At 37.9% G+C, this 17,137-nt stretch overlaps 1 protein-coding gene across 2 annotated transcripts in view; it reads right to left on the bottom strand.

The window, feature by feature from the left end:
* LOC131592328 (neuron navigator 3) overlaps positions 1 to 17,137 on the bottom strand; it is a 248,044-nt gene that overhangs the window by 182,727 nt on the left and 48,180 nt on the right. The window lies entirely within an intron of this gene.

A 17,137-nucleotide genomic window follows, 5' to 3' on the forward strand; every position in this document is an offset into this window, starting at 1 on the left:
GGCATTTCCTTTTTCATTTGTCACAGCCTCACATAATTGGGTGTATCAGTCCTAATTCTGACTACAATTTGAACTATCCTCCCACTAAGCAGACAAGGAAATTGCAGTACAGCAGCTGCTTTGCAAGTGTCTAGTATTCAAAGAATGGACTTCACTGATACATCCATTCCCTTCATAATTTTGTTTTTTCATTAATTTGAAAGTGATAAGCATAGAGAATGCAAACAGTATTTTTTAAGCAAAGGCTGATTATGCTGATGGTCAGCATTTGATAGTCATGCAATGGTACAGAAACAGTACTGGGAGATGCCAGTTTTAAAAGAGGAGTTTTTTCATTTCAGATGTATAAATAAAAAATCAAGAAGACAAAGATTTATTGATGGAGCAAACCAACACCCAGTTAGCAGCGGAATGTCACGTTTTATCTCCTCTCTTTCTGTAGGAAATACCACTTGCTTCTGTTTCCACCCCCTTCCCCATAGGATGCCTTTCTCATTCATCTCATTCTTCTGGGACCCAATTGGTCAGGAGTCTTGTAAAAAATGAAAGACATGTCGATAGATGCGTGAAATTAGAAGAATGTACACATGCCACTATAATCTTTTTACATTAAATTCTGTCATGTAAATGTAATGAGGAATAGAGACTGTCCCCTCCACAGCTTTCAAGCATCAATGCACCTCATAAGTTTTATCTTTAAATCCTTGGGAAAATATAAAGCCCAAGTGTGCTTCATCATTCACAATACTCAATTATCATGGGAGAAAACTCAGAAGACCAAAAATCAGTAACTTCATGAAAGCCTGCTGTTTATGAGTGCTCCCCTTCCACTGGGTGTGGAGCAGCTCTAAGGAGGAGCTGTGCATGCTCTCCCTCTTCTCAGAGCTAGCAATAGATAATGACATCTTGCATTAATTATGCAGCAATGTTTCCTCAAAATCCTCTTATCTCAGATTTTTCTGTAACGAGGCTGTTTCAGAGAGAAACCCAGACATGAGCTGTTGCAACACTTCCTCCCCTCTCCACTGCTCCAGTAACCTTGAGCCACAGCCACGCACTGGGCCGGGCTGCTGCCTTACTCATTTCCTCCCCAAGCTTCCTCAACTGCTTGTCATGCTCCCCTTCAACAGAGCAGAGGAAACAAACCCCCTAAATATAGTTATGAACTTCACCTCGATACTTCACACGTAGCTACAAGGAGCTGCTTGGCAGGATCCATAATGAAGCAAAACACTTTGTAATGCGGTAGCTTAATGAAGTGAGAGAGAGAGAATCTCACAGGTTACTGCCTTTTCAGAAAATGTTTAATCATAAACCATGTAACGTACATCAGGCAGTGATATAAAGCATCTTCTTTAAAACAGAAATGTTACTGCCCCTATTAGTGCCAAGTGGGAAATGTCAGATGAGTTTCAGAAATGCAGTCAGCCTAATGCAATAATAATGCATGAGACTTCATCAGTGTCTCACTAGATCAGCTCAACATGCTTTCCAGGCATAAATGAGATCACTCCTTCTATTTATTATTTCTGTAGATGTGAGGAAACTGAGGCATAAAGGCTGTTTTTTGATGTGACTCAGTCAAGGGCAAACAGCTAGGACTACATCAGAACATATTCTGAGTTGAAAATAATTCCTTCTGTGAGCTTTTATATCACGTACTTAGAAAAATGCTTGGTAGGAAAATGAATATTCCATGAATTTGGATACTTCCTGATTTTTTTTTTTAATTTTTTTGTTTGTTTTGTATTGTTTTGTTTGTTTCTTTGTTACAGAATATAGAATCTCAGCTCTTAAAATGGTCTCCTGTTGCTATTGAGAATACATCTTTCCATATGCCTCTGACACTCCCTTATGTGCCAATGCTGCTGCTCAGGGAGAACAGCAGTTGCTGCCCATTGAGGTACACTAAGACCTTGACAGACTTCAATGCCATTTAGGAGCATAGGTTAATTTTCAAAAATATTTAAATATTTTTTCACTAAATGAAAAAGGTATGTGGAATGAACAGACAGAATCCAGTTCTCATTACATGTCCTTTAAAATATTCTGCAGGAGACAAATGTATCCTCACTCATTAGCATGGCAGACGTGAAATGCAGTTCTCCAATGCTCACTATCATAAGCACCTTTGGGGGTGGGGAGGCTTTTTAAGAAATACATTTCCCAAAAGGACTCTGTAGGTAACAGCAAGCTTCTCACATATTTTTCTTTAGTGTTTATTTTGTGGCAAACAACAGTTGGACAAAAACTGGAAACTGGAAAAAAAAATCTATTAAAAAAAAAAAATAATTGCTAGCACTAGGTTGCAATATTTCACAGCGGTACACAATGCAACTTCTCAGCAGAGAAGGAGTCCATCTTTTATTCTGTGTTTGGATTATATCAAAATATTTCATAATTTTTTTTTCCTTTATGAAAAATAGAGTAAAGGAAAATGAAACTATTAAATAGTCCCAAGACTAGAATTTTAACAGTCAGCCAAAATGGAAATATGGCACTGTTAACTTAATAAAAGGGTTATGTGACTTCTAATGTTTTCACTCTACTTAAAATGTTACCATTGGAAACAACTGATAGTTGATAGCACTTAGAGCTTTTCACCCATGGACACTTTTTCAAATTGCCCTTGAAAAAGAAGAGATTGATGAGTTGTTTTTGTTGTTCTCCAGCATATTACAAAATGGGCTGTAAATGCTGTATATCTATTTCCTGGGAGGTTTTCCAGTGTGTGGCCTACCCTGGATGCTAAATACCCAACAGAGCCTGCATAGCAGTCCCAGAGTCCCTGTGAAGAGGATTTGCCAGAGGAGAGGGCATGACCACAACTTTATTTTGACTTAGCTAATAAATTGTGAGTAGCAAAGCACGTGTTGGAGTGTCCCTGAAGCAGTCTGTATTTATAAAGAGAAGATGGGCAACACATTGATTTGTGTTAGATTAGGGTGAGGAAATCAGATTGCAGAGATGCCTTTCTCCTTCCCACTGCCTACACATTAAGGAAAACTCAATTGGAAGGCAGGATCTGACCTTTTCTTATTGAAGGTCACACCTCTTGGATGCAGAAGAACAATTTATTAGTTTCAGTCCTCCACTTTGCAAGTAAAAAGACTAACTTTAAAAACAATGGTTCAAATTTAGACTGCCATAAGGGACAGTTCAACCATTCAATTTATGTCTTGATTTATTTGGCTATAGAAAATATTCTGCAATTCATTTGCTATGGAGTAAGTCTAGGGTCTGGGGGTGGCACTTTTTGTAACATTAAGCAAATTACATGAGTAAGAAAAATATTTACGCAATTGAAAATATATAGCCGGAAAATGAAACTAGAGTGACTTAATTTATAGGCAAGATGGAAGCCAATGCAATTTATTTGACAAAATGAAATGAGTATTAAATGGCATTCCACAAACCCTGTTTCTGAAACCCACTGAGCAAATGAGAACAATTATGAGTTAAGGAATAGAAACCACTTAGAGGGATACATGCCAATTAACCAAAATGTCAGAATCCCTGTAGTATAATTCTATTTTGTAAATAGCAGCATGTATCCATCAACACTACTCAGCAGTTTACAGATAAAAACACAATTAAACCAAACTCCACTAATCCCAGCTAAGAAAATTAGTAGAAACAATACTCTTCAACAATCACTGGCAAGCCTTATATGACTTACCCAACTTCATGGGGGCTGTTTCATGTTTCCAAGTTCCACTTGCAGTTTGCGATCGAATCACTGAAGTAACATTAGTACTGGCTTACTGTGCTCCCTTTCTACTCATTTCTTCCCAAACCCCAACTCAGAATTAATTTAACACGTATGTTTGAGGCCAATACTCACCAATGGCACAGTAGCAGTACTTTTGATGCTTCTGTGCCAGATGGAAGGTAACAGTATAAGCTTCTTTGAATGTATATTTGTGTGTGTGTGTGTATTTAGTGTAAGGTTCACTCAGTAATGTGTTTATTGACCCAGATAAAAATCCAGTACTTTACAGAATAAATTCACTTGTTCATACTTGAAAAGAATCCTACTGATTTGCTTTACAGTTTAATAATTTTGTTTTATTTACTGGCTTCAGTCTTGTGCAATAGCAATAAAATGCCACTGGAAGGAGCCAAATCTTCATCCTGAAGCTGCAGGAACCCTGAACAGGCAGCTGCTTCTCTCGACAGGCTTGAGCTGTGAGGATGTGGTACTCGTCAAGGGAGCAACAGCACCACACTTATTAACACTGGCCTCGAGCTTCCTGAATTATCAAGAGATATTAAGTGCCTATCACATATTATTAAGTGCCACCCACACAAAGCAATCCTCCAAAGCAGTCGACCTTGAGACTGTCTGATATAAATATGCCAAATATTTCTTCATACAACTTTGGAACTATTTCTTAGATATAGATATGCATATAGATAGATACATAGATATGTGTGTGTGTATATATATATATATATATATATATATATATATAGTCTTTAAAGTGCATTTCAGCATCCATTTGGTGAAAGTACAATAAAATACTGGGTCTATTATTCAATGCAGCTTGTACATAAAACATTGATTTAAACTAATATCTCAGATAATTTTTATTACAGTAAGAAAGATAGGATTACCCAGTGGGCATAGGTGTTACACCTAGAGACACCACTAAGGTGTCAACATTTTAGTTCAGATAAGCAGTGTGATTCTAAAAGCAGTGTTCTATCACTTGGGCCCCCTCAAAAATCCCCGTCATGTTAAAAAAAAAAAAAAAAAAAAAAAGAAAAGAAAAGATGTGCTTCAAGAAAGCTATGCTTCTAGTTTGTTTTTTTTTTTTTTTTTTTTGGCATCCAGGTTAACAGAGACCTTATTCGAGTCAATCTGAGGTCTCATATATGCCTTGTCACTGCCAAGGTAAGTTTCATGACTTGCATTCACTTTATTAAAGAAACCCACAGTAGGCAGAGTTAAGTTTCCTGTAAAGGGAAAAATTAACTGAACTGGGACAGGTTTCCTTTATGGCTCACCAGTATAACACCACAGATGAATGGACAAGACTTCTACAATCTGAGAAAAAAGCATGAAATAATTTTGAGAACAAAAACACTATAGCTTTGTTGGTTCTTTTTTTGTTCACAAGCAAAAAGCCACTCTTGCTATCAAACACACCATTTCTGGAAGAACACCTGCCTCCACAAATCAGCAATGGGACTCCTCACATGGAGCTGAGAAGATTCCACTGTGAAGCTACTCCAGATTTTCCATCAAAGCTCATTTTAAAGATTTATAACTTGGAAAGGGAGATTCTTTCCACACTGCAATTTGGCATTAAAGAACTTGGCCCAGGGATCAAAATAACCCTCTTTGCCAGCACTTCTTTTTAAGTGTGGAAAGGCAAATTTCTATTATATAAAAATACAAAAATATTAAGACATACATCTGTTCTCTTCCTGTGAGAAAACAGTAGCAAATAAGGCCATAACTAACTTTAGAGTCTTCAGCACTTTTTGAGGCTTAGAGAACTAATTCAAATTTTCTAATTTCTTCTCATGTGGAAGAACAGTTTTACAAATCAATCTAAACAAAATACACTGCTTTATGAGCTACATATTTTATAACGAGCTATTTTAACTCCTGGGTAATTTTTCTCTGTGCTTTGATGTTTAAAAGTTGTTTATCATCAACTCTATGATTTCAATATCAACAATGGTCTCGTACATATTCAGAACACCACTGAGGTGCTATAGGTAGCACAATAATGTTGAGTAAGTTAATGATTTCAAGAGTTGTGATCTGAGGCTGTCATTTATCTCTGTTAAAGGAGGCCTTGGTGGTGAATGTAAGACTGGTAATGGTCGTGTGTGCAACTGCTTTGTCTTTTGCTACCTGTCTGAAGCTTAGGAAAATGAAATTATGCTTACACATTACAGCCTATGCTTACACCTCTTCAGCTCAAGAAATGCAGTGCTTTGAGGACTTGAAAGACTAAAAAAATGCAGCTTGGTACAATTGGGATACTACTCCAGGACATGTCCTTTTTTTAACTTTGATCAGCATTGAAAGCACTGCCCACAATAAATACCTACCCATTCTAATTATAATAATACTTAAATTTACAATCATTCAGTGCAATTAATTTTATGTATGAAGTAAATTTTATCTGTCAATATTCTTAAACAATGAAGAAATCTTATCACAGTTATGACAATGGAAGACTTTTCATCTCAAATGGGAATCAGTGTTCTAGTCTTTCTCATTTCTTAATGAAAGATGTGTCTCATGTACATCTTCTGTAACACAACCAGATATGAATGATCCTACAAAGGAAAGAAAAAGATTCTGGATTCCTACTAAAAATGCCCTTAACACCCTCCTTTCTATCATAAAAGGTGCCTAAATGCCTCTAGTGAATGCTTTGGCTACACATCACATGAGAAGAGGCAGTGTCACAGAGGGATGACCTTAGGATGTCGGGGTTTTCATTCACTATTCAATCTGCCTTCTCCCATGTATACATTCTTCCAGATTTTTATTCTCCTACATCCTTCTGTAGGACCACAGCACCACCCAAAATAGCCCCAAAGATACATGATCCATGAATCAAAGCTTTTCACCCATGATTTACCTCCGAAGACAATGAAACTCCCTTCTTTTATGAGAAAAATGGTGCTTTAGTGTTTGATGTTTGTTCTCTGGGTCCTCATGCCTGCCTGCATATAAGGCCCTCTTCCTCAGGGGACTGCTTTCCACATCTGCAACTCTTCATTCACTGTCCTATAGTTTCTTTTAAAATACACATTCTAGTGGTACCATGTCTCCTGGATGACAGACTAAAAATGAAGGATAAGGATTGACTAACTCACTTTAAAGGGCCACTGCCTGTAAATTTAATTAAATCCATATCATCCACCTCCCACACAATCACCCCTTGGGACTAAAAGCTTCTGTAAAGGATTAGGAAGGGGATACTCTCATTGCGACCACACCACTATAGAGAAAAGAATTCAAGATTTGGGAAGTTGTGAGCAGGAAGCAGATGAGGAAGAAAGGGACTCACTAAAAACACAAACAAATAACTCTGCTGGCTAGAGATTATAGCATTTATTTTGGACAGAGGCGATTGTGCTCCAGCCATTCCTTCCAAGAGCCTTTTTGTATTTTGTCCTACTAATGTAAGTAAGAAACAGAAATAATCCTGTAAAAGAAGCCTCATGTCTCCTCTCATATGAGTCCCTGATGCAGCTGCCTTCCACCTTGTGTCCCATCCACGTCAGGCTCAGTTGTTTTCTTGGACTGTGGTGCTGCATGGCACTAATGGCACCAGTAGCTCTCTCCTCAGGTAGCTCTGAGGAGGCTGGCACTCCAGGACAGCCCACACAGCTGTTCAACCATTCACAGGGATCTGGAGTATTACTCTGGGGACTCCTGTTGACACCCCTCCATTTAGTCTACTTTTTTCAACAAGAAAAAATGAGTTTTTTCTGACCTTTCCCATTAACCTCCTAACTCCCTGATAACATAAGAAAAAAGATAAATTACACGTGCATGCTTTTTCTTGGTTTTATTGTTTTGTTTTGTTTTGTTTTTCTGTTTGTTTGTTTGGTTTGGTTTAATTTGGTTTTGGGTTTTTTTAAAGGAAATACTTATTGCTGGTGAATAATAAATATTTCACTCTGAAACACTGGCAAGGGTTATTTTTTCCCTAGTTCTAAATTTTGTTAAAGTAGGCAGGTGCTTATTTCACCTGCCCTTTCAATAAACCTTGCTGGCAAGGTATTTGACTTTGTGAAGCCAACACAGCTTCTGAGCATTCTCAGAGGTACAATTTCATGTCTGTACAGATCCTTAATGTAAAAACCTGGAATGGCTATGGACGGAACATGAGCACTGCCAAAATTGACAGCTGCTGAGTGGGAGTTCTGAGGATGAGAATGATGGATACAGACACCTAAAATGCAAGTGAGATAGGTCATAGGAACATAAATTCTTTGGGGGAGAAGGGGAGATCATATTTCAGGAATTACTGTACAAAGGATATCCTTTGTTAAAAGTCCAACCATTTCCTACATTATTTAGTGCATAAGTGTGGAATAGAATAGTCCTTAAAACAAGTTTTTCTTTAAATTCTTATAGTTGCTCTTGAAGGTCCCTGATAACAGAGGATTGTGGTTTTTTTAATAGCACTTGCTGGATATCTCTCATTTTGATGTAAATGTGAGGACAAATGCTTTGGAAAAACATAAAGACCCTAATGCTTTTTCTTTTTTTTTTTTTTTTATAAGAATTTATACATTTGGAAACTTGGAGTGGAAAGTGAAGTTTGAAATTTTATGGAACTGGTATATCTCTCAAGTTGGTCTGTCCCACAGAGAGACTTCTCAACCATTGCACCAGATGGCTTTGTTCTCACCTTCCCTGGACAGTTTAAAATTACTTCACTATCAGGAATAAAATCCCGTACTTACACTGATGCTTTATTTTATGTTACTGTCATTATCTTGTTACAGGTTAAAATGGTATTGGCATTATCTGCCTAATAATTATTCTTGAGTAACAGCAGTAAAACTCTTTTAAGTATCAAGCTGTGACCTGGAGTCTGCTGAACTACTTAAGTTTCGTCTCTGTCTCTTTGACCGAAAAAAGATGTTCCATACATTCATGAAGAATGAAAGTGGGAAAATGGATTCTCTAGTCTGTGGTTTTACAGTAAAAAAATCCCATCTCAGCTAGATAGATTAAATGTGCCTCACCATAATTTATCTTCATATATATATATATAAAAAAACCTAATATTATACTATTTATATATATATAAATGTATTGTGTAGATTAATTTACTGCATTCCTTCAACTTCTAATCCACAGAAGAATTCTCTTATAAGCAAATGTTCATGCCACAGTGCAAAATAAGTGACTTTGTTACATGTCAAACAAGCTTGCAGGATTTGAATCCCCAAGGAGCACTCTCAAATGCGAATACCGCAGTAAAAGATGTATTTTAGCATACAAATGATAAAGTGTCTTGTATTGTAAGCCATTAAAAAATACTGTATCCTAAAAATGGTATTTAAAATGCTCACAGCGATAATCAGTGGTATGACACATTTCTGTAAATAATTACTTTAAGAACAATGTATTTCAATTAATTGTGTTAGCACTCTCCCAATCCCAATCACACAACAGCCCCAGTGATACAGAGGGCACGAGACAAATGTTTTGATTGTGCAGAAGCATAATCAGCTTTGAAATGATGCTCAACCAACAACCTGCCCATAGAATAGGGAACCCATCTGAATGTTCCTGACATGAAGCAAGGGTTATTTAAAAATGATAGCATGCACATGTATTTGCATACTGTCCATTCTTTGCAAAACAAAATTCACGAGTGTATTGGGCATTCCAGTTGACATGACAGGCTCACCCATGTCCTTCAGCAGTTACAAGGTAAATTTTTTTTTAAAAAGCACAAAAGCATATAACTTACTGTGTGCATTTAGATGGATTGACACCAAAGACACAACAAGAAAGCCAAGAATTGAGAAAATTTCTTAAATCCACAGGTAGATAGTATGTTTATCATCGAATTGTTTTAGCTATATATATTTCAGCCATTGAATACTCACTATATAACCAGGGTTCATGAAGAATCTAACAACTACATGACCAGCAAAGCCATGTGATGAGAGGCAACAAAAATTAGGGAAGGCATGATGCTGAAGCACAACCTTTAGAGCTGTGCAAATCCTCAGCTATGTACACACCCCTCTTGGTGCCCTTCATGGGAACAGGCAGTGCAAACACCTCAAAGTCTATGTGGCATGCTCAGTTTCTCATGTTGTTTTTCTAACTGACCAGACCATCACTTGGCATGAGTGAACCTTTTTTGTGGAAAGCTGTCAGAATCAGAATTTGCAGGGAAACCCAAACATTTCTTAACAAACTTAATGTATTTATTCACTTGAAGTCAGGAGGCAGAACAAAGGCTTAAAGCAACAAACAGGGGCTTTTTTTTTCCCACTGCCTGTTTTCAATGTACCTTGAAAGCATTTATAAAGTCACTTTAGTCTGTTCTTTGTTCCTGGCTGGAAAGAGCTGGCAACTTTTCTCCTGTCAGTGTTACTATGGAGGTTTTAGAGCGCCATGACAGACACAACATGGCCTGGTCCATTCTGACCCTGCCCATGGGCCCTTTGAAGTAGAAATGCTCTCTTAAACCCTGAAGCAGTTTATGTGGATCCAGAAGATGCAGGGCCTCTGTATCCACCTCTCCTGTGTAAGCTGATTGAAAGTGCTCCATCCTTTAAAAGAGCAATCTTTCAAAAGTAGTGTTTATCCTATTTTTGTCTTTCTGTACCTACAAGCTCTTACTGATGCTTCTGCTTTCTAGCACCATCATTTTTAAGCTTTAAGATGCCCTTTAATCTTCCTCTCTACACTCATCTCTGGGAAGAGTAAGTTGCTGTCAGCCTGACAGAGGGAAAAGAGGAAAATATTTCCATATAATTACTTCTCTTTTTGCATGAAAGATCATTTTCACCATCACTTCTTGTTATATTCTTGACAGATCTTATATATGGTTCTACCTGGAATCCAGAACTTGAGTGGCTGTCAAAATCTTTGATGGCCTTGAAACATTTTCCTGCAGAACTGTTTTATCTTCCATATAATATTGTAAACTGACTTACAGTAAGCATTTTTTCAACTACTTTTCACAGATGCCTTAAAAACTGTCCACTGATTCACGTAGGTCTGCTATATAACGTGTTGTAAATCATAAAATAAGGAGGGAATTCATACGACATCAAATACTGAGAACTAAGGAGGAAAACAATTGGGAAAGAAGACATCCTTTCATAAAATATTATTTTATTTTTCATAACTGCTTTTTCCCTTAAGAGAGCAGGTTGATATGTTTAAAGTTGTCTCTGTGAAGGTTATCTAAATTAAGAGATATCTGTAAGAGAGAGCTAAGCATGGAGCTTTGCTAGAAGCAAAGGCAAAAGTAAAGTTCTCAGGGATTCAAATAAATTTGTCAGAATGACTTTGTGAAAATTGTTTTTGTTGAGATTATGAACAAAGAAAAATGAGCTGACTAGAAGAAGCAGAGACAAAACTCGGTCAGAAAAATCATTGCAGAAAAAAAACCAAAATGACTCACAGAATAACCTGAATAGTATCAATGTGCAGAACAACTAAACATTTCATGTTAAGATTGTGGCTGAAACAATCTTGGGATATGGCAAGGAGACTGGCCTGGATTATTTGAGTATTTTACCTTTCCAGATATAAAGTTGTCCTAAATTAATGTAAGGTAGCAAATGGGATTTAAAATTTTCTCTTTTCTTTTGCCAGGAATAACCTACTAAAATCTGAATTTCTTACTAGCTATTCAAGACCAAGGGCTAGGAATATGCTTCTAAATCTGTTTCCTAGCAGGACACCCAATGTCATGACGTCACGTACCGGCAAGATCTTCACTTCTCCCAAGAACATCCACTGCAGCATATACTAATGCAAAAAATAAATAACACTCCTTTCCTCACAAAGGAGTTTAAACATATTCATCTGTTTTCAACTGGATCTTTTATTACAGTTTCTGGGGTTTGGCCTCTCCCTACCTGTACCACAAGAAAGCGGAAATATCTCCACTAAAGATAACATATAAACAGAACAATTGTTGCATTTAGTGTAAGAAGTAGGGCCTGGAGCTAAACAAACAAACAAACCAACCAACCACATCCCCCCTTGGCACTGCTGTGCAAACTGAAGTGTTCATCACAGCTTATTGTAAGCTTATGGTACTAATGAGTATCTGATGCTCTGTCTTGTTTGCAGATCCTTAGAAAGCTGGCTTGTTTCTGTGCTGGATCAATTGCTTCACTAATGCCGTTCAAAACTTTGTTCTGCCCTAATCCTTTTTCATGTGGAATTAGGTGGAATGAACTGCTTTCTCTAACATTGTCATCTTTGCCAGGCATCAAAAATCAGTTCAAGGCAGGCAGGAGAAGCACAGCAAAACCTGAGAAGGGAGCTCTGGGGACAGGGGGTGGCACTGAGGCCACCGGGTGAGTCGGGGAAAGCAGGATGTGCTGTGACTAACCCTGGTGGAGAAGGAGCATCACATCCCACCCCATGTGAGTCACTCATCCCCCAGCTCAGTGACACAGAGGATGCAGGAGAGCACTAACAGCCAGCATTTACACAGGAAGAGACCTATGGAAAAGCAGGGCTGCATCCAACGGTGGCACACACTCCCAGCTCAGTTCTGTGACCTCTGCTGTTCCCATGCCTGAGGGGCTCAGAGCAATAAATGCATCAACTAATTGCAACAGAATACAGTGCTGCTGCAAAACTCCTGGGCCTTTCACATCACTAACAGCACTTTGCACTGCTGGTAAATCTGTGTAGCAACTCTCAGTGATTGATAGTCTCAAATACCATGGCATATTCAAATACAGAAGAATTATATTTTAATTAGTTGTGAGGAAATATGTGATGTACTGGTAATAACAGGTGAATTTGTTATTTTTATTCTCTCAAAATATGATGGAAATCCATAGAACTGAAGCAAAGATTGATCTGAAAATCCTGCTCTAGAAATGCTATTATGTTATTTATATATATTTTTGGGATATATAAATATATATAAATAAAATATATTTATATATTTTTGACCCTCACTTAACTTAGACTCATGAAACTGTAATATCATCAAAATACCTGTCAACTAAGGAGGAAAAACCAAAAATGCATTAACCAGGACTGAAAAATTAAATTAAAAATATAATGTGTACATGGGTAAGAAAAGCAACATCTCGTCCCACCCACTCCACCAGCTTCACAGTTCAGTAAGAAAACAAATCAGAACAGGGGGAGGAAACTAGGCCACTATGCCAGGAATATGTTTTTGATAAAAAAATTAGTCCTGTTTTATACAATGGCTGCATTCAAACACCTCGCAAAGCAGGCCAGACATTGGTTGGAGCAAACTAACAACATTCTGTATGTGTTTTTAGCACACTCTGCCTCTCATCCTATCAGCCATTTGTCCCATAAGCCTCCACACTGCATCAATCAGCTCCTGGCTGGATTTCCTCGCACAGCTGAAAGACACATCTCCTTAAGCAGCTGCTGCTGCTACAAAACTCCTGAGCCTTTCTCAACACTAAGAGCACTTTGCACTGGCAGCAAAACAGCTTTAATTTAAGGGCAGGACCCATGTGGAACCTGTGGAACCATCTGACTGTACTTAGCTTGTCCATGCTTTCCCAGGAGCAGCCTGCACCTTTTAAGCATCGAGGTGTATCATTCTTTTTAATTGTGCGGAAGTTGAAGGCAAAGGAAAGCCTGAGCTCCAGTGAGAGCAGCTTGCTGGCTCAGCTTAGGCAGCCCCTCTGGTGCACTGAGCTGACAGAATAAGGAGAGGGGCTGTGGAGGGAGCAAAGCAGTAAACAGAGCCTGGGGGAAGCTCACAGTATTTGGGATGTAGTCACATTCTATTTTCAAAGTAAAACTTCAGGAACCTATGCTAGAATCACTGAAAAAATAACTAACATTGGAGAAAATACATTTGATGCTGATTATATTATTTCTTTTTTGCCAGCTTATACAGTCTTGCATGAGCTTCAAATTCTTTCCTCAGCATATTGTAGTGCAAATCAAGATTTTCAAAATGCTGACAAAAAGAAAATTTCAGTATTTTTTCTCTGAAACAACAAGTGACAGCCCAAACTATCTCAGCTTAGTAAGGAGAAGGAAAATTGTTAATGAAACTAACTCCACTCCTAATATGAGAAATGTATACAAAAAAAAAAAAAAAAATTACCTCTCTCTCCCAGCAGACTGCCCAATCTCTGCAATTCCACCAGCAAGTCCTTTCTTTTTGGCACCTGTTACACTCCTCAAATGGCTCTTAGAGCCAGTGCAGCACGACTCATGAAGAAAAATTTCTAGAGAGTTTCAACTACTGCACTGCCCCTGAAATGCATTTCAGAAATAACAGCAGCTGTAATGATTTAAACTATAACACTCCCCCATTGCAGAGATGCAAAAATATTCTAGAGCAGCTAAACAAAGTGTTGTGTATGTTACTAATTAAAGTACTACAGCATCAGAAATCCTCCTACACTCCAGGATCTTCAATGCAACTCCATAAATAAGGAATAAAAAGTATTTCTTGCTTTAGATAATGTAAGATCCATCTACAAGAGAGGATATTGCAGACTGATAGAAAAAAACATATTTAGTAGAACACGAGGCACGCCCACTCTGTAAGTGCATGTACACTGTAATAAACTGCATCACCCTGGAAATACTCTTGAAGAGTAAACATCCTGTCCCTCAGAGAGTGAATCCTGGCCTCCAGCTGTGATATTTTCATGCTTTGCTGGTGCACAAGTACTAATCTACAGGTCAAGATGTAGAAGTACTGAATGATCTCCCTGGGATGGGGTGTCTACCTTGCCAAGGACAGCAGCTTTTGGGCATGCATGGGGCACTAACATGGGTGACTAGAGCAGACACTGCACATCAGCAGTGCATCAAACCCCTGGTTTACTTTAGTCATTACACTCAATGTGTTTTAAGACTCAGACAAGACTCTGTAGTTTACTTGGCCTGCAAAAGAGGCAGTGTTCAGTGTTAATATGATAAATATAAGAAAACGCCAAATGGTTTACAACTTGTTTTCTGCACAGTCCAAAAAGTCCTCTTCTTTGTCTGTGTTGATCTTGGAATGAGGCTACTTCATACCTATTTTGTTGGAACTTAAGTGTATAACATATTTCTAGTTAAGAGGCTTCCACTTAATTTTTTTTTTCTATTTCTCACTAGAATAATCACCATGTGATCTTCTTTATTTAGCACATTGATCTTCTCAAATTATACGTGCAATCTAATTAATATTTTGCCTCACTTCTTTTGGATTAATTTTCAGCTCTATTCAAATGATATTTTGCCCTTTTGAGAAAGACTGTGCAGAGTTTTACAACCATATTACTTATCATTTGAAATCACACTCTTTAAATTCTCATATTATGTGTGGCTTGGCACTGAAAGTAGTTTAATTATTATTTGAAAATATTGACAGTTGAACCTAGAACAGGATTTGATTCACATCAGTATGTCATCTAATTAAAAATATATCTTATTTTACAGTCTGTCACCAAAAAGTAACATACTGGAATTTTGCTGAACACTGTATTAATCCAATGCCACAAAGGTAAGGAGGAAAAGAACAACTGCACTCCTTCTTAAACAGTAAGCTTTGTGGAAAAGAAATTTCTGAAGCAATTGCACTCTTAGAAAATCCTCCTCTTCCGTAGCAGTGGGGTCATAGTTATCCCAGATCTAAATGACCAGCTGGTACACCATTCAGGAAATCACCACCACTGAAGCTGTTTATCAAAAACATGAAAAAAGAAAAAAAGCCCATCAACTATTTCTTTATTAAATGAATTGGTAGGATGAATTATTTTGTGAAGACAAGAGTTCAAATTGCCTGGAGAATGGCTGCCTGAACATAACTGCTTCAGAAAGACCTAAATTCTTTCAGAAATTTGTCCTTTAAAGCACCTCCCTTCCCTACAAAGCAGATGTTGGTCCCTGTAGCTCTTCCATAGTTGTGAATTAAGAGACATGCTGTGGCTGGTACTTCTGACTTTCTGCCAATAGACAGAAAACTGTGAAGACTGGATCCTCCTTTTCTCCAGCAGGTAGGAGGTGGGAAGTGGAGGTGGGGCCCTGGGCAATGAAATGAGATAAATGTGTGTAAAGAGCAGAAGAGCATAGGAGTAAGAAAATGCAAAGCAGGAAGAAAAATGAATCACACACTCTTCAGCAAGTGTTAGGCACCAGAAAAGGGCATTTAGAAAACAAAGTAAGACTTGGGCAAAAACTGTGATTTAAATAGACATAAGGGAGCATTTATTTTTCTGTAACTCCACTCCTTTCCTTAAAAGATACAATCCCAGTGGTGTTTTATGCAGAGACAGCTCTGTGAGCTACCCTATTTTTACACTCTTTTGAATCACTACTATCTACATGCAGATCCAAATGAATCCCAGCAGGGGCCTCAAGATCCTCTTGCAAATGCACAGTTTACAAAAGAAAATGTTTGCAATATTCACACAGTGAATGAGGTTGACTGAAAGGGAAATTATTCATGACTTATGTGCAAACATGAATGCAGTAGTCAAAATACTCTGCTATGTAAAATCAACATCTACCTTTTCTGAGGGGAAAATAAACAGGTTCTGCAGTACAGCCAGGTAGTAAAGAAAGTGTGCATATGTTCTTCTCTCAATATTTGGCATTAGAGGTTGCTTTCTATAGTTCCATGTACTGACCATTCACAAGTGAAGGTAATTACTATGCAAAGGGGAAAAAAAATACGATATTTTGAGCTCTATGGATGTGTGGGCAAATTGTGAAGCACTGGATTATTTAGTGTGTTAGTAGAGAAATCAGCGGGTGAACCAGAATTATATATATTTAGGAAATAATGTAAAGACTATGCCTGAAGCCACTGAAAAAATATCTGTACAACGATTTTTTTTTAATTATTATTTTTTTTGCATTATTTTCCGTCACAAATTTTAAAAACAACTGACTAAGAAGAATCCTAAAAAGCCTAGCTGAGTCTGCAATCCAATTTTGGAAAAAACTACTCGTCCTTCTCCTTCAATTGCAGAATGTTCTTATCACCTTAGCAGAGAAATTCCATTGATGGTATAAAGGAGGGTCCTGTGCTTGACAGGTGAGAAGGGGCAACCCCCAGGAGCAGGCACAGGGACACTTTCCAGAGCAGCAGCACCAGTTCAGTAAACTGAAAGTCTTCTAAGTTCTGTGCTGCTCAGGTGACAGTAGCCAGGTGCCATGGGGAGCCATAGTTGATGCCTTCCCAGCCTTTCATGCCTCAGACAGCCTTCTTGTGTTTTGCATTTCAATAATACCTAGTTCAATAACAAGGATTCTTAGCAATTTCTTAATTTACCCAAATATCATGGACTCTGAGGACATTTATTTTGCCAAATTAGGGTTCCCAAAACTTAGTTTTGATTGTTTTCTTCTCCACTCCTGGTATGGCCCTACTATAAAGGGCTAATATCAACATTATAACTTAATTCTCACTGGTGGAACTTCTGACTTCTCATC

The sequence above is a fragment of the Poecile atricapillus genome, chromosome W (assembly GCF_030490865.1).
Source record: "Poecile atricapillus isolate bPoeAtr1 chromosome W, bPoeAtr1.hap1, whole genome shotgun sequence".
Taxonomy (NCBI): Eukaryota; Metazoa; Chordata; class Aves; order Passeriformes; family Paridae; genus Poecile; species Poecile atricapillus.